This window comes from Meriones unguiculatus, chromosome 3, assembly GCF_030254825.1.
Source record: "Meriones unguiculatus strain TT.TT164.6M chromosome 3, Bangor_MerUng_6.1, whole genome shotgun sequence".
NCBI lineage: Eukaryota > Metazoa > Chordata > Mammalia > Rodentia > Muridae > Meriones > Meriones unguiculatus.
In genome coordinates this window covers 182,223,289-182,241,935 of record NC_083351.1, presented here as the reverse complement: position 1 = coordinate 182,241,935, position 18,647 = coordinate 182,223,289, and positions in this window count along the sequence as shown.

Genomic DNA, 18,647 nt, shown 5'->3' with positions numbered 1-18,647 from the left:
AACGCAGCAGTAATGCAAACCAAGAAGTTATTTATTTATTGTCATAAGTCTACTTGGAGGAGAAAAAAATCCATAAGGCAAAAAAATAAAAAATAAAAAAGATGTCTTAATGATTTCTCTGCCTGCAGGGTGGGCACGGCACTCTGTAGTCTTCCCTGAAGAGTGGAGATGGGCCCCTGCAGAGGGGAGAATTGAGACAAGGATCATGAGGTCACTGTAAAACGGAACCTGAATCTTTAGCTCCTGGAAGACTATACACTGTATTCAGAAAAGCTGGCCGTTCTGCAAAAGCATGGCCATCTGCCTGCAACCCAGGGAGTCAGCGCAGGTAGAAGACATTTTCATGCTAGTCTCCATTCCAGACTCTCCAGAACAGCAGGAGCAATGCCAGGCTGCATAAACATGTCTACAGATGCTGCTTAATCTACTTTGAGCCAAGGCTCAAAAAGCCCTTTTCAGGTCCTGAATTCCCATTATGTTTAGGTTTGGGGTCCAGACTGCAATCACACAGACAGGAACATACATTAAGGCCCTAAGGTTGTAATCACTTCCCCCAGCCTCCAATGACATCATGTGCATGGCTGCACTAAAGAAGGGGACCCAGATACACTATCAAGCTGTTCTAAAAAGGCCCATGACAGCCCACCTCTGCCTGTGCATGTAAGCCTGGGCCTGTCTGGTCTTTGGCCTCCTGTTCCTGCTCCACGCTGACTCTCCAGTTGGTCCTGTGCTTTGTATATTTGGCTATGCAGAATTCCCTCCCCTCACCTCTTGATGTCTTCCACCCCACACTTAATAATCATCTGAGCCATAGCATGCCTGATTACACCTGCTTCTTACCCTGGAATCTGACCTCTCTCTTTACATAATTACCCAAGCCAAGTCTGACATCAGTACTGCTTGAACCTATGCCATGACCTGTGAGCTGGTAGATTTTAGCCACTCTGACCAGATGCTAGAAAAGGGTCAGAGAAAAAAAAAAGTGGCATTGGATAGAGGAACCATGGTAGGCTCCATCAGATAGGATGTCAAGAGGGCTATCTTTAAAACTGGGACACTTGAGTCTAAACTTGTGTGATTGACAGCACAGTTCTTGCAAGAGGGCTGGAGTAGGGAACAGCTCACTGACAGGCTAGCATCTGCAGGCATGGTTTTTGTATTTGTCCCGAATCACCTGTGAGCATGCTCTCCCTTCAATCAGGGGTCTATGCCCCTCTAGTTCTCTGCCTTGGAGCTTTCTCAAGAGCCTGAGAATCTGCTGAGATCTAAGCCAGAGGCATTTCTGAAGTGGGAACCTTATGAGGACCCTTGTTTAGTTCAGAGGAGGAACAATGGAGGGGTGTCACAAGTCTCTGTTCTATAACAAGACAATACAGAGGAGTTGTCGACCTACCCTGGGGAGTGGGGGAGGGAGGGGTAAAGCCTACCCAGAACAGGAAGCAAATGATTGTGTAACCCATGCCATCCCTTTTGCCTTCCCTGTCTCATTCTAGCCACTGCCTCACCCTGATCTTGGGACCACCTCCCAGGCCCTGGTCTCAGGCTCACCTTAAAGCCTAATGAGCTCGAAGGAAGCTCACTGTGGTTGGAACATATGAGACTTGAGATCAAATCAATGAGGCCACTATGGGCGACACAGTAAACAGCCCCTGGAAAAGTTTTAGACTTCAGGCCTCAGCATCCTGAAGTCACCATGGAAGAGTCTTCTTAGGCACTCAGCAGAGAGGACTTTAGGTGGAATGGTAACAAGGGAAGAGGAAGAAAAAAGCCTAGAATCTGTCCATAGCAGGGATAGGTGAAGTCTAGTCCTCAGATAAGCTGATTGAGGTTCAGGGCAAGAATTAGGACCCGCAGGGATAATACACTGAGCTGAAGGCTACTCGTAGAAACAGGGCCAGCAGGGAAGCCACAGGATGAAGGTCTGACTCAACCGTTATGCAAGTGCCCATAACTCATCTCTGGTGCATTGGATTGCTATGAGAATAACCGCAGCCTTTCTGAGTGCTGTCTGCTTCCAGTTAGCACACTAAGCAGTTTTCACAATGAGCTCATGTGGACCTCAAAACTGCCATATGTGTTATTCTCCCCATTATGGATGGAAAGGGTGAGGCCAGGAGTATTAGAACCAAGAGCTACTGGATTCCAAGTGCCATCCTCTGATCATCAAGACCTCCTAGGATTTGAAGGTTGTGGCCCGATTTAAGGTCAAGGATGGATTGAACTTGTAAGCATGACGGCAGTAGATGGGCAGTCATGGGAGAGGCAGGAGCTGACTCTTGGTGTTAGGATACAAATACAACAGGGACCCGAGCATCTTCACTGTAGAGGAGATTCTCACAGCCCATGTCTGCTGATTAGTCACGTTACAGTTGTCCTTCTATCCATAAGGAATGTTTCTTGGGTATTATCTCATCTGTCACCCACAAGAGGAAGCTGGATGCTCAGCTTCCAGTCTTATAGAATAGAAATTGCACTATCCTTCTGTTCATGGGCACATACTCACACACAAAACACATTCTAGTGCCTGAATTCATGATCCTGAATGGGAGCAGAGCAGTCTGTGTAAACATTCCTGTCTCCGAATGTTGAAAGCGAGGAGAAGGGATGTTGAAAGCCAGGGCCATGTGGTAAAAATAATTGCCAAAGGCAATAGAACCAAAAATATGTAACTCAGGTGGCGGTCTGCTGCCATCGTGCTACATCTTGACTCGCCGTGGTCTCTTTGTTCTCCTGAAGTTTGAATTTGCAGAGAGAGTGTTAGGGACAGAAGGAAGAAAGCCCGTCTCTCTGATCCACTGTCCAAAGCAGAGCTCCGACCCACCAGCAGCGCTGGACGGTGGCATGAACAGGAAGTGCTTACAGTGTTGTAATGCCACCTCTCTGGGTGTAGAGTGCTGCTGCAGCAGCTAGCCTGCTCTGCCTAGGACACTCCTTCACTACTCAGCCTGCTTTTTCTTCTGGCCCAGAAAATTTAGCATCATTTAAAGCATCCCCCTGGCATTTTCTGAACTAGATTTTATCATCATCGGCATGCTCTTTGCTTTCTGTGTGCTTCCAATCCCATCTTTGCCTAATGTATTCCTTCCTCACTCCTAACATCAAAAGATAATAAAGACACACACAGCCCAGTTCTCTTCTCCACTGGAAAAGCTGACCCTATCAGAAAAATTAGTTGTCTAACAGGAGACCTGGTACTGACCTCAGCTTGGTTTCTTTGCATGACATCATTCTGAGGACATTTCCTCAGCTCCATATCTAAAACTAATAGTTTGGCTTCACTAGCATCAAAGCATCCCCACTAGCACCTTAGAACTCTGACAGGTAGGCTCAGAGTATGAGACAGAAGAATGTATGTCAAGTCACTGAAGCTGTGGGATCAGCAACGGAGGTGGTTTCCCAGACTCAGACGGGGAAAATGGCTCCCTAAAGGGGCAAGAGAGTGCTGGAGCTGACGTCATGTCCACATAGGCAAAAGATCAGCCGCCATTTCCATAGAATGCCCTAACTGAGTGCTGGCAAAGGAGAATAGTGAGGCTACAGCCTCAGAATTTGAACATACCTGTTTCCTAATCGCACCTAGCTGTGTGATGGGAGGACTCAGTGCATCCTACAGAGCTGTAGTGACAGAGGAGCCGTGAGTGACACCTGACAGAGCCAGGCAGGGGATTCCCTTGATTCTTATCATGTTAGAGTGAGGGATGAAACTAGTCGAGAAAATCAGGGTGCGAGACGGTGGCGTGTTGTTTGTTCATTTATCTTGTCGTCATGCCCCAGCACTGACAATACGGAGATGAATACAATTCAGCCTTTGACCTCCAGGAACTAAGCATCTAGGTTTAGAGACCAGCATACGCACAACTTACTGATCTGCTAGTGCGATAATCTCACCAGACAAATGAGAAGGACGGCTCAGTTCTTCCACTCTATAAGCCCGGCATGAAAAAGATGCAGGCAGCCACCTGTGAACGCAAACACAAGAATGCATCCTGCTCTTCTGAATAAAATTTTTAAAAAATAGAAAAACAATAATAAGAGAATAAATGAAATAGAGCATTTGACTGTCGAGGGTTACTAATATGTAGTCACAAAAGCTAAGATTAAAGGGTATATTCAGCAATCAGATGTATGTATAATTAGGCATCACAATTTTAATTATTTATGTTTTTCATGGATTTGCACCAAGAAATTCTTGTGGACTAGAAAGTCAGGTTCATGACAGAAATCTGAGAGGCATCTGAGAAGGGAAGAAAAATAGTTCCAGAGGTTTTGGACAAAGAGAAGAGGAACGCTATCTACGATATTCAAGTGAGGCTTGAAAAAGACTAATGGGAAGCAGGACAAACCGCTGGCGGTGGGACACCGTTCTTTGTGCTTTCTTGCGCTTCTCAACATTCTCACACTTCAAGGGAAGCAGCGTGGCAACGGGTTGTCTAAAGAATCAGTGGAAGGTGCCCCTGCTTCTTAGCCTAAGTTGACCAGGGAAGACTCTCTGAGCCATGCTGAAAGGGAGGGCAAGGCTGAAGGAACAAACAAGAACGCTGTGGGGTAGTGGGGACCTGGATGAGCGTTGACAAGGTCTGGGAGGCAGTGCCAATGGTTGCTGTGAAGCTATGGAGACTTTGGTTTTGAACTAGTGGCTTCACCACTTACTTCTGGGGGAGAAAATCACAAATGCAATCACACCACACCCCGATGGCACTGCTGTTTGTCTCATCAATCCAGCATTTATTTGTGTCAACTGATTTAAAAAAGAAAACCCCTATAATTCTATATAATTGATAAAGAAAAGAAAGAGGAAGAGGAGGAGGAGGAAAGGAGAAGAGGAGGAACAAGAATATTATGACAGTCAAACTAAAATGTTGATTCTCTGAATCCACCCCGACTCCTCCCCAATGGTGGCATCTGTTACTCCCAGGACGCCGGGCACAAAGCCTGCTGGGTACTGGTAACCTTCACCTACTTCATGCAGCCCTCCCTGATGGTGTTTGTAACTAGAGTTGGTGACAGGCGAAGCCTGACACTCTCTGCCTGGCACTCTTTCTCTCCTCTGACAAAGCACAGCCAACTCTCTGCCTAACTCTGCCCCCCTGCTCTAGACCCATTCGAAGGGTGGCTGAAGACTTCCTCCTCTCCCCAGAGAGCCTGCAATCTGTGCAGCCTTCTCTGCAGACCCATTCAGGCTGCACCCCTGCTCCAGCTCCCAGGCCCAGCCACAGTTCACAGGCTTGAGCAGGCAGTTTGAGAGTGACGAACCTCTTGGCCTTTGGCTGTGGTGTTGGCTTGGAAGCACTCCTCTTATTAGAATAGCATCTTGTCTGGTGGCGAACGGGAACAACCTATTCCACATGCCTCCTTTGTGCATCTTAGGCTCCCTTTCTTGGTCAAATATCCAGGAAATGAAGAACTTAAAAGGGGGTGGTTTAATCTTCCATCCTTCCCCTTCAGCATTGTTGTCTCCTTTCAAAATACCAGTAGGCTGGTATGATGGTCCATTTTACATATCAACTTGGCTAGATCATTGTACCCAAAGGCACTTAGTTAAACATGTCTGGATGTTGTTCTGAAGGTACAAACCTTCAGTATGGGCTAACACGCACACCCGTTAACTGGATAAAGCACACAAGCCATCACAGAGTGGGTGGCCTTACGAACGCTGAAAGCACTAAGAAAAAGACTGACCCTCTCCACAGCAATAGGATTCTCGCCCAACGGGCTCCAGTAACTCTTCCAGGCCTCCAGCCTACCAGCCTGTATGCAGACTTACAGCCTGGCAGCCTCTTCAGCCTCTCTCCCCATCTCTCTCCAAAGTCTGTCTGTCATCCAATGTATGTATGTGTGTATGTGTGTGTGTCATCTATCATCTAACTATACTCTATCTAGCTATCTAGCCACTTACATATCTACCTAGCCTCCTCTCACATACAATATATATTGGTTTATTAGTCTCTATTTTTTTAATTTAGTATGTATGTGTTTATAGTGTACATGTATGTGTACATGAAGAAGCCAGATGTTAACATTAGGAATCTTCCTACATCACGCTCCACATTATTTGTTCGAGAGAGGGTATCTCACTATTCCAGGGGCTCATTGACTGCTTACACTAACTGCCCAGCAGACTCTAGGCATTCTCTTGTCTCTGCCTCATCAGCAGTGGTTAAAGATGAATGCCACCATGCTCATCTTTTATATGGGTAAGGGTGACCAGAATTTGGGTCCTCGTGTTGTGATGTGGATACTTTACCAATCTAATCATCTCCCAAGTCCATATTACAATTGTTTCTAATTTACAGTTGATGACTCTGTCTCTCAAGAACCCCTACTAATACAATTTAAGCCAACTTTGTGTTTTACTGGTGTACAGAGCTATATGTCAAGCTTTCAACATGATAAACAAAAGAGAAAGAAATTAGCACTCCTTAACACTCCTTCTCTACACTCTCCAGTTTTCAAGGCTTTCATCTTACTAAGGAGATTTTTATGCTTAATTTGATAATTCTTGAATTGCCTCAACACAATACTCTGAGCATGCCTATGGATGATTACCTTGATAATACTAAATGATATGGGGAAACTCCATCTTAATTGCAGGCAGCAGATCCTGAACAGTATAAAAATGAAAAGAGTCCAGCACTAACATGCATTTGGCTCCCTCTGATTTCTGATTATGGATGTGGGTGACCACCTGCTTCAAGCTCCGGTTGCCTTAAAGTCTTCATCATAATGAACTGTAAGGCAAACCAACACACACACACAAACCAAAGTCCCTTTCTCCTCCTTGTTCCTTTTGTCTGGGCCTTTTATCACAGAAACTAAGACAAAGGTCAAGTAGCTTGCCATTAGATAATGAACTTGAAGGAAATAGGAAAGCTCTGGGAAACTGAAGGGGAGCTGTGTAGATTCACTATAAATTGGTACTTGGATTATATTTGTGAACTCCAAGTCTCTGAGCTACATGGTTTACAGGATCAGAATAATTCAGGGAACTATGCATGAAACTACACATTCTCACTGCCTGATGCACAGTGAGTACTCAGTCAATCGTTGGAAGAATTGTTTGGAGACTTTACCACACACCAATCAGAATGTCAAATTTAACTGTATTCTTTTCTGTAGGGGAGATGAAGGGCAAGTTCACTAGTCATAGTTAGGGTCATGGGAAATCTATATGTACAAATAAATTTTTTAATCTTTATTATTATTGTTGCTTTTCTTATTATTTATTACAATTTATTCCCTTTGTATACTGGCTGTGGCCCCTCCCTCATCTCCCCCTGGTCCTACACTCCTTCCCTCTACCTCTCCATGTCTTTCCCCTAGTCTACTGATAGGGGAGGTCCTTCTCCCTTATTATCTGACCCTAGCTTATCAGGTCTCATCAGGATTGTCTGGATCCTCTTTCTCTGTGGTCTAATAAGGCCATCTCACCAGGGGGAGTTAGAGCAGGCAGCCAAGTTCATGCCTGTTCCTTTTACTAGGAAGCCCACATGGAGACTGAGCTGCCCATGGGCTACATCTGAACAGGGGTCTAGGTCCTCTCCATGCATGGTCCTTGGTTGATTCATCAGTCGATGGACAAATCTCAGGTGAACTTTAATAACTAAGTAGAGATGAGTTTGGAACTAATATGCATTTCTCTACGACAGGACCAGTGTTTGGGTTCATTAGGGTCCCGGGAAGATACAAAGTAATAACTGCCACTCCCTCCTTTATCTGGTGTCCTAAATGTAGTGATTCTACTTAAGTTTGTCTTTGATCCAATAAGGGTCTGTCTGGAGCCAGCATCACTCTCTGCCCTGCTAGGTAAGGAGTGAACAAACTCCGGGGAGGATGGGAAATTCCCCTGGAAGCCCAAAGCGAACAGAGGCCAAACACTGGGCTTTTTCTGAGCAAATATTTTGAGAGAAACCAAAGTGATGATGATGTGGAAGGGCAAGTGGGGCTGTCCCTCACACTGAGGCAAGTCGTCGATGAAAACAGGGATTCACACAGATGAATCATTGTCAGCCCTCTCCCTGGGAGCCTTCACTAGTGACAACACAGTAAACACCAGCTCAAAAAGAAATGATGACAACTATTCGAAATTGCTTCCGAAATTGGGGAAAGGAAGAATTGAAATACAGAAACTTGGGATTCATGCCCCTGACTTTGGTGAGAAATGTTTTACCCTTCAGAAGTGTTGGTAGTTCTAAAACTTAATGAGCAGTACCTATAATTCTATCTTTTCTTCTATTATTTTGTGGGGATTCTTGTTTCTCCACGATCTGTGCCCTTTGACAGTAAGAATAAGGATACTCATGAGGGACAGGGAGAGTTTGTCTGATCAGGAGAAGGTAGGAAGAGGAAAGGGGTCTGGTGTTGTGTTTTACAGAAAATCAAGGGGTTGCAGAGCTGTAACGCACGCAGTATATTCTTCTGTGTTTTGACCATACATTTGCACACATGTGTAAAAGATGTAAGGAAGAAAGAGGGAGAGAGAGAGAATAAAAGCAGGTAAATCTCAGCAATGTGTAGAATCTATTTCAATATCCTGGCCTCAGTTGAACTTCTGGGAAAGCAGGACCACCTGGGAAAGTAGGCAAAGAGTACTTGACTCACTCTGTTAATTCTGTTTTATAAAAATAGGTTTATTGATAAGTTATTCACATTCCATACAATCATCATCTGATTAGTATATTCACCCATTATCCATATATGAACATCAGCCTCTAAGAGAATCCATGCCCCAGAGCCACGGCAACCCAGCCTTCTCAGCCCTCAAGCTCAAGACAACTTCTAATCAAGCTTTCTGTTTCTACAAGCGAGATCATCGCATGCACAGTACTTCATGACTGACTCCTATTACCTAGTGTTCATTATAGAATTCATCAAATACTTCACTTCTTCACATTACTATGTAATAGTGCCTTGTACAAATAAGCCATACTTTGTTCATCTCTTCACAGTTTGGTGGACATTCACATTTTTCTCTTTGAGGGATAGTCTACATTATGACACTAACAACAGTAATGAACAGTTTGTGTGAGTGAGAGAGAGAGAGAGAGAGGCAAGCAGGCATAGAGACAGAGAGACACAGACAGAGAAACAGAGAGAGGAAGAGATTCCAATTCTCTTGGGAGTAAAACTGAATTCTAAATAACAACTGTTTAAGCCTTAGAGAAATGCCACAGTGTTTTCCAAACGTCTTCATCATTTTGTACCCACCAGTGCTATATTTTTATTTCTTCACATCATCAACAATTACTTTTATCTGTCTTTTTAGTATAACTACTTGAATAAATGTCAAACTGTTTTAATGTGCAGTTCCCTCGTGGCTAATTAGTTAGGCATATTCTCTTATGTTTATGGGTCATTTTTTGTATTTTGTGGGAGAAATATCCAGATAATTCTTGTCTACACTTTTCATGTATTATCTATCTTTTGGTTAATGATACCTATTATTTCTTATAATTACATGTGAGCATAAAGTTATCTTAAAGAAGTTTTAATTTGACTTATAAAATTATTTTAAAACACTTAAAGCAGAAGGGAATCCAGGGGAAAAAATCATTTTTCCCTGAAGAAGATATACCAATGACTCTAAGCCCATGAAAATATGTTCAACCTCACTAGCCATAGGAAAGTCACGTTTATCAGCAGTAAGATATAATTATGTATCAATCAAAACAGCTAGAGTAAAAGTTAATGTAAAAAACAGATTGTGGCAGGACACAGAAAAGTCGGATCATCTGTACGTTGCTGATGAGGATGGAGAATAGTGAAGCTGTGCTGTAGAAGGGTTTACCGGAACCTTTTTTCAAAGATCAAGTGTGAAATCGCCATTCAGAGCAGCAGCTGCATTCTTTGGCATGAGTCCACAGAATTCCAGGCACCTGTTCACACAGACACCGTTCTGTTGTTGGTCAGAGAGGCCTGATTCCCAATAACCAATGTGTTACTGTGACCGAGCACTTAACAGAAGCAACTTAATGGAAGAGGGGCTTGTTTGGGTTCATACTTTCTGTTTGTTCATCATGATCAGGAGGGCATGGCAGAGGTCACAGAGGTCACACTGGCTGGAGCATATAATGGAGACCATTCACATCTTGGAAAATGGGAAAGGGGATGTCGCCTTTCAAGCCAACCCCATCAATGCACTTCTGCTAGTAGTTATATCACCCAAATACCCACAACTTTCTAAACAGTACTTCTAGCTGGGGACCAAGAATTTAAACACACAGCTATGGAAGATGCTGTACGTGTGAACCACAGAAGTCCCAAACCAGAAATTACTCACATTTTCTCCAACAAATAAATTGCATGTACTGTGTGAGAGGCCCATCTCACAGAATGTTACTGAGCAAACATAAGGGGCTGCTGTGGCAAGCAAACCTAAGAAATTAAGCTGAGTTAGAAACAGTGAGTCACAAAAGGACACACGCCATGTGTTCCTGCTTATGTAACATCCTAAATGGCAAAATTGCAGAAAGTGAGGAAGTGCTTGCCAAACTCATAGATTTGCCAGAGAAGCCAGGCGAGCAGTGTGACTATAATGGGCATCTCAAGGAAACAGAACTATGCCAAGTTTCTGCACTTGAGTGTCAGCACCTAGGCCTCTCGCTGCCTCATTGCTTCATAAGATATTCAAAAGCTTTACATTTACAAATGTACCAGGTCTCTTATATCATTTCAGAAAGCATACAAATCTACAGTTATGTCAAAATAAAAGTTTAGGGTCTTGTGAGATGGCTCAGAAAGTAAAAGCCATTGGCCCAAGAATGATGAAGTGAATTTCCTTCCCAGAATTCATATGGTAGAAGAAAATAATCCACTCCTGAAAGTTGTCATCTGACCACAGTACACCTATACCTCCAAACTATACATAAACAACAAATAATAGCTAAGTAAATGAATGTTAGTTTTGGCAGAAAGACTAGTATATCTTTAACTATGTGCAGCTCCACCAGTTGTTTTATTCATTTATTCATTCTTCTCTCATAAAATATATCCTAACTGTATTCTCCCTTCCCCCCTCTGCTCCTCTCTGTTCTCCTTTCCTTCTCCCCTCTCCTCCAAATCCACAGTGCTTCTGTTTCCCTTCACAAAAGAGCAGGCTGCCTAGGGATAACAACTAAACACAGCATAACAAAACGAAACAAGGATAGGCACAAACCTTCATGTTAGGGCTGGACAGGTGAAAAGAAAGAAGTCCCATGAACAGACAAAAAAGAGTCGGAGACATCCCTACTCCCACTGTTCAGAGTTCAAGAAAACACCAAGTTAAACAACCAAGCATGTACACAGAGGTCTCAGAGCAGTTCCTGGCGGGCTCCATGATCGCTGCTTCAGTCTCTCCAAGCCCCTATGAGCTCTGCTTAGTGGATTCTGCCATTTCCACCAAATGGTCAAGTATCAACTATCAAATGGAAATCTCCCTATTGCCATAATTATAAAAGGAGTCAGGAAAAATAAAAATGATACAATCTTAACTAACAAGGGAATTTAAATATTTCCATAACAAATTCTCTAGTGTCTTCTGTCCCCAGCCCCTTAGCAAATCTCCCAATACCCAAAAGGTCCACTCCGCATTTGACTTCTCCAGTGGATCGCACAGCAGCTGTGTCAAAGGCAGCAGAGCAGCTGTTGAGGAAACACATGGCCCTTGTGAAGGCTCAGGATTCGAGGGAAGCAGACCATGCAAACAGCACTTGTCAGGGTCTGCTGGGAAACAGAGGTTTAGGACAGCCCACACTAGAAGCAAGTCACGAATCTCTCTGGACTTTTGAAGACAGGAAATGGGAAATTGTGCCCTGGCTGGTGAGCTACTCCTTGTCTAAAGCTATGTTCAGATACCAAACAGAAACAGCCCGACTCCTATGCAAGGCTGATGTAAGGACCGCACACAGGCCACCATTCTGCTGCTTATCCTGGTCACACTGATTCCAATGCCATCATTTCTGCCAATTTCACTTAAAGCTGAATTGTCATTTTCTTACTCCCTCCCATTACATCAGTTTTTTCCTCATATTTATTGAAGAAAACAGGCAAAGATAAATATGTCTTCATATCTTAACATCTTTAAAAGCAGCATGCTTCTTACAATCAATGATGTGTGATGGTTTAATTAGTATAATTATTTATCTTTCTTAATGGAATATATAATCATGATGTTTTTGCAATCAGTGACATTTTATATTCTATTAAATATGGAATGTCATTTCTTTAAAAGAAAAACCCGCTTTGCTTATTAATAATAGAAGGCATCATTTAAATAAGTACCTTTTGTTAAATTGTATTTTAATTAAATTTTCAACATAATTAAATTTTATCTGGAATGTGCTGCCTGCAAATAATTTATCCCAGAGTTCCATTCTTATCTAATACCAAAAAAATAATAATAATAAGTTAGCTAGCAAAAACAGGTTGTGGTGGCTTATGAAAACCAAACTTATGATTGCAGGCACTAAACAACTCCAGGATACTAACAGCACTGTGAAGCACTTGAGCCTCCTGTGTTCATGGCAAGCAGCTTGTGTTAAAGCCATGGGAAAATGTCAATGGAGAACATTCACAGGGAAGTTACACATCAGTGCTTCCAGTGGCTGAGAGTGGACACAGTACATCCCTTGGAGAAGATAAGGGTGGATTAAGGTGGCTACACCCAGAGGCAGGTTAGGCAGCGGTTTGAAATGGGGGCTTCATAAACACCCCCAAGGATATTAATGAAGTCTTAGAAAGTTGAGTGAGGGAATAAGAAAATAAATGTAGTATGTATCAATTCATTACCTAGTAATGTAGATAAATATAAGCTTATCCATGGAGTATACACATTGATTTAAATATGTATTGTTAAGATAGAGAAGAGAGGCCAAAGATCTAGGGAGAAAATCATATTTAAAATATGAAAATAAAACAAAACCGGCTATTTGGACCAATAACACTGTCCGGTTATGGGGTATATGAGTAACACAACTATTCATCCATACAAAGCATAAATACAAATGTAAACTTCCCAGGAGAGTTTCAAGGGTCAGACAACAGGTAGTTAATAATGATAACTGTTTGCTTTTCAGGGAGTATGAAAAAGTTGGCTCAAGTGTCTTCAAAGCCCTAAGTACTGAATTCCCAGTGGCCTCTATAGGAGACTGCCACTCTCTCATCACCCATAGCATGTGTCCTTCTTCCCTCTACAAGCATCTCAGGTGACCCAACACCCAAAAGTACCAGAAGCCTTAAAAACTTCCTGAAACTGACTCAGAGCCCGTAGGGCAGAGTTGCTTAGTGACTGAGTCATAGGAACCCATTGTGTAGATGGGAACTACAGTCAGATAGAGGAAGCACAGAGAGACCCAGTGGAATCATGCAGTTCCATAATTAGAACCAGACTGTTTTCCTACTGTGTAAGAGCATAATTCTCCCCCTACCTACCATGGATAATAACAGCCCTCACCTGACATGCCAATTACATCAATACCAAGCAGTCCTGAACATCTCTATCCTTGATGGGCCAGATGTTTGCATCCACAGTGCTGCCCAGCAGGCATGGAGCAGACTGAGTTGCCGAAGGTCAGAGAATTACTATGAAGGCAAGGAGTTTTTAAGCTGACAAAGTGAAAACAGAAACATCTCCGCATGTCATTCCAAACACTCCTATTGCTGAAGATAATCTGTTCTCTGAAAGCTAAGTGGCAGAAGGTCAAGCCTGTGGCTACCTCAGATCTTTGCCTCATAGGACAGAAGACAGGTCTGGGATGATGTAACAGGAGTTGTACCAGATCAGCAAGGGACAAGCACAGCCCTATAGGAGTTATCCCATATTCCCAGAGCACACACCATTTCCCCTTTATAGAGCAGTGCGGGGAAGCTCTAGTTGCTGAACATATAATCTGAGCAGGCCTTCACGCTCCACAGAGCTGGGAAAGGGATGGGTCATTGTATGGCTTCAAGATAAACTAATATGAGTTTACACCCTAATCCTCCACCCTAATCACAATCTCGAGCACAAGATCAATCCTCTTAGATGAACTTAGAATAGCCCAGAGTGTAGCTCATGCTCTATTCTGGGAAACTGAATGGTGGCAGCGAAAAGGAAGAAGATGAAGAAGAAGAAGAAGATGATGATGATGATGATGATACAATGGTTACAATGACAACAACAAAGGAAGAGAGGAAGAAAGAGAATAGAAGAGTAATAAGGAGATAGATAGAGGAATAAAGAAGAGATGGTACTGGAAAAGAGAAGAAAGCTTGAAGAAAAGGGGAGAAGGGGCTGAAGAGCTTTGGTTGTGTTACAAAGAGAAGGATGATTCTAGCAATTTGGATTTTCTGAAAGCTAAGAAGTCACCACATTTCTACCCAGAGCATTCAGATAAAAGCTCTTCAAGACAAGACTCTTGTCTTCTCCCTCATCTGGCCTATGCTGAACCTACTAAAACCCATTACTGCCACCATACCAGATGCTGTCAAAGTCCTGAAAATGAATCAGTGTCATGTATTCCCTCAGGTCGTTTACAGGAAAGTGTGCAGGAGAAAACTTCCAGGAAGCTACCTAAAGGGGAAAAAAAAAGACAGCTGGCCTCTTTATTCTAGATGAGCTTTGAACATAGATCTTGGTCCTTACTTCTGCCAGAGTTACCCAGGAGAAGGGGACAGATGCTTTTGGTCTAGGGATCTGAAAGAAAGCTCAAAGCCCAAGCCAAAAAATAATTGAATCTAGACATGTCTAGTAAGAAATAGCATCATTTAGACCAAGCCTTGGAATGATTATTCCCTACTGTCTCTCATGCCTTCTTGGTGTCTTATGCTCCGAATGCTCCTGAAACTCCATCCTTTGATCTTGAAAAAGTCAGCCATCAGGAAGTTCCACTGGAAGCAAATTTCTTTCCAAAAGGAAAATTTGGGAAGGTAGCCAAGAATGAAGGAAAAAATAGAATGAAATGAAAGGAAAAGTGAATACGAAGGAAATGGGCCTTCAGCTATAGCCTGAGCAGACAGAACAGTTAACCACCCAACTTGTTCTGATTAAATATCTATAGTCTTACCCCAAGCTGATATCCTTGCAAGTAGAAACAGTCCTTGGAGCCTGTTCTGGACAATGTTGAGTTGTAGGCAAAACCTTGTGAGTCCAAGGAGCTTCTGCAGAAAGTAGCAAGGGTTTTCATGGCTCCAAATCTGGGCCACTGTGCATCAAGTGCTCAATAAGCCACATCAAAGGCTGATGGTGGGTTTCTGGGTCTGCACTGAAAGTCCTAAGGAGCCACAGCTCAGGAGGGCAGGAAGAGGCTCCCATCTCTGCCTCTTGTTCCCCAGGGTACCAGGTACTTTCCTCAAGAGACTGCATCACTTGGTTCTTCCTGTGCTTTTACTGTAAACTCAGGGTTTATCATCCACCTCAGAGGAAGGACAGAGTGGAGAAACAGAAGCAGGGACAGAGAAGGACATGTGGTTTGGGCTAAGGAAAATATGCTGTAAGTAGCCCCAGATATTTACACATTCAGAGCTATGAATGACAGGTCCGAAGTTGAGAGCAAAGATGAAGGCTCAGCTAGAGAAAGTGGCTTTCCTGTCTGTGGTCCAGGAAGCTGAGAGGACAAAGATGAAAACATCAGCCTTCTGATGCGTTTCTCTGTACCAGAACATTGGTCTAGACACTTTTCTTGAATCCTGGTAGAGTACAAGGCCTCAGAGTGGGGTCGGGTGGGGATGGCAGGACTCAGAATGAAGGGAGAAGAACCATAGGTACTGAAGCCCATGTATGCTTATGGAACAGTGGCATCCTTTGATGCACCAAAACATACTGAAAAGAACTGACATTTTTCCTTGCTATTCTTCCCACTCAGCTCTATCCATTTCCTGGCAGAGTAGGAGATGGATTGGAAGCACTTGAAGAAAGAAGCTAATGATCGGGATGGAGAAGGTACATACAGTGGGAATTCTGTTCTTCAGGTAAATGTGTGTTCCCTAGAGGAAGAAATGGCATCATTCACAAAAAGAATCAAGACTTCAGTGTTGAGAAGTAAAGTATATGATTCTGCAAAGCCAGCCCTGTGATAAGCTTGGCTTGTAAGGATACTTGTCGAAAAATTATTTAGAAGACAATGGCAACTTGGAACGAAACTCTAAAATCTAGGAGCCCAGCACTGCAGGAACTGGGCTAATAAAGAGGCAAGAGGCCCTCACTGCAGGATGAAACTTTTAGGTCTTAATGAATATGTGACAACCAGATGATGAGACTCATAACCAAACTTTGGGCAGAGTGCAGGGAATCTTAGGAAAGAAGGGGGAGATAGGAAGACTTGGAGGGGACAGGAGCTCCACAAGGAGAGAAACAGAACCAAAAAATCTGGGCACAGGGTTCTTTTCTGAGACTGATATTCGAACCAAGGACCATTCATGGATATAACCTAGATAACCTAGAACCCCTGCTCAGATGTAGCCCATAGCAGCTCAGTCTCCAAGTGGGATCCCTAGTAAGTGGAACAGGGACTGTCTCTGACATGAACTCATTGGCTGACTCTTTGATCACCTCCCCCTGAGGGGGGAGCAGCTTTGCCAGGCCACAGAGGAGGACATTGCAGCCAGTCCTGATGAGACCTGATAAACTAGGGTCAAATGGAAAGGGAGGAGCACCTTCCCTATCAGTGGACTTGGAAAGGGGCATGGGAAGAGATGAGGGAGAGTGAGGTTGGAAGGGAATGAGGAAGGGGGTTATAGCTGCGATACAAAAAGAATAATTAACATAAAAAATAAAAGTTTAATTAACATAAAAAATAAAAATTTAATTTAAAAAAAAACCTTACCACTTCACTTCCTATTCGTGAGTTTGTGGAGAACCACACCCAAAACCATGAGCAAAAGAATACATATTCAGTACTTATATTCTAAAGCATTAGACCCTAGGCAAGCCCAGGGAATAGTAGGCCACCAACCAGCTTTAGAAGAAGTTTTCCAGGTCATTCATCCAAAGAATGAAGAAGTAAAAGACAGAATTCACATGAGATAATTGTAAGGTTTTTGTTTGTTTGCTTGTTGTTTTGCCTACCTTGCTCTTCTATTGAATGATGAGAGGGTGAGTAATTTCCTCAATTCAATCCATGCAAAAGACCCTCAAGAAGGTATACATAGAACTTTATCTGGGCCTATCGAGTGTGGTGATTTTGAACTTGAGCATATGAGGATAGTGGTATCTATTGGACCCTCCAAATCTCAACTTACTGCTGGGTATGGTGTTTTGAGCTATAATTCCAGCACTTGGAATCCTGAAGAAAGAAGTGAGACTTTAAGACCTTCCTGGGCCCCATAGTAAAACCTCATTTTAATAAATAAACCTCAGCATATTTTCTTTTGTTTAGTCCCCAGAGTGAATATAAGTAGAGGCATTAGTGTGTATCTACACCATGCTCACTCACTCATGGGGTTAGAGATTTATCTTCACTGCCACCAATACAGACAGACGCACTTCATTCTTACTCACTGCTATAGAGAATGCTGTCCCATTTTACTTGTTCATTCCTGGGCTTTTTGTGTTTTTCTAGAGTAGAAAAGCACAGGAATGAATACAGAAAGCTTGAAACTACATAAAGGGAATTTGTTTTGAAAGGCTAGTTATGGTGTAGACCAATCACTTGGGCTGCAGTGTGCAGGTTGGAAAGGTGGAACAGAAACAAGTCAAGGAGAGAGTCTGGGTGGAGATGAAAAGGATGAATGGTGGCAGGAAGCTGAGCATGAAAGCCCAAGCTGCTCTGATTGCAAACACAAGCTTTCGCTCATGATGTCACGAAATATATTGCCAATGAGTTACTTGTCAAGACACTAGGTAAGTCTCTGTTGATGGGGAGGACTTCAAGTATATGGCAACCAGTATTCTACTTCCACTTGGAAAATGGAAACACCTGTGTCATACATTCTTGTCTGTCCATTGAATCACATAAACACAGATTCTGACTTCAATAGGACTAAGGGAACCAGAAACAGAGGCATACATGATTGCATTCAAACCATCATCCCAGAGACTGATGGCCAAGAAAGCAGTTCCCCAAGAGAATGCCTCGTTTAAATAAGGAATAAAAGGAACGTTTGTTTATGTTATTAAATTTTCATGCATCAAGCATGTGTCATTCAGTTAACACACTGGATGATGACACTCTGTGACATCAACATATAGATAAGTACAGAGAAAACAAAAATATTTATACAGAAACTACCTGGCACACAAGTCACACACTTCCATGCATGTCTACAGAGTGTGTCCTTGAGCATAAATGGGCTCTCCTCATGGGAAACACAAAAAGCAACATGTCAAGGCACCTATCTTTTCTCTTTTCACAAAAACCATATTATTGTTTTTTTATTATTTGCTTTTTACTTATTAATGTATATTTGTGTATAAAATGATACACTTAATCACATTTTCATCCAAGTAAGGCTACCATGTACTTTGACCTATTTCGTCATACAATGTTCTTGCAATGGCCTGATAGACTCTTTCCTCTCTCCCAAGGTCTCCTTTCTACTTTCATGTCATATTTAATATATTTGTCTTTGTGAGTCTGACATGTTTGCCTTAAAGGACGGTGAAAAGCTGCATCCATTTCCCAGCAAACATCATGCGATTCTTGTCTTTTTTGCTTTCTTTTTTTCTTGTCCTCCAAACTTCTGCCCTCTACAGC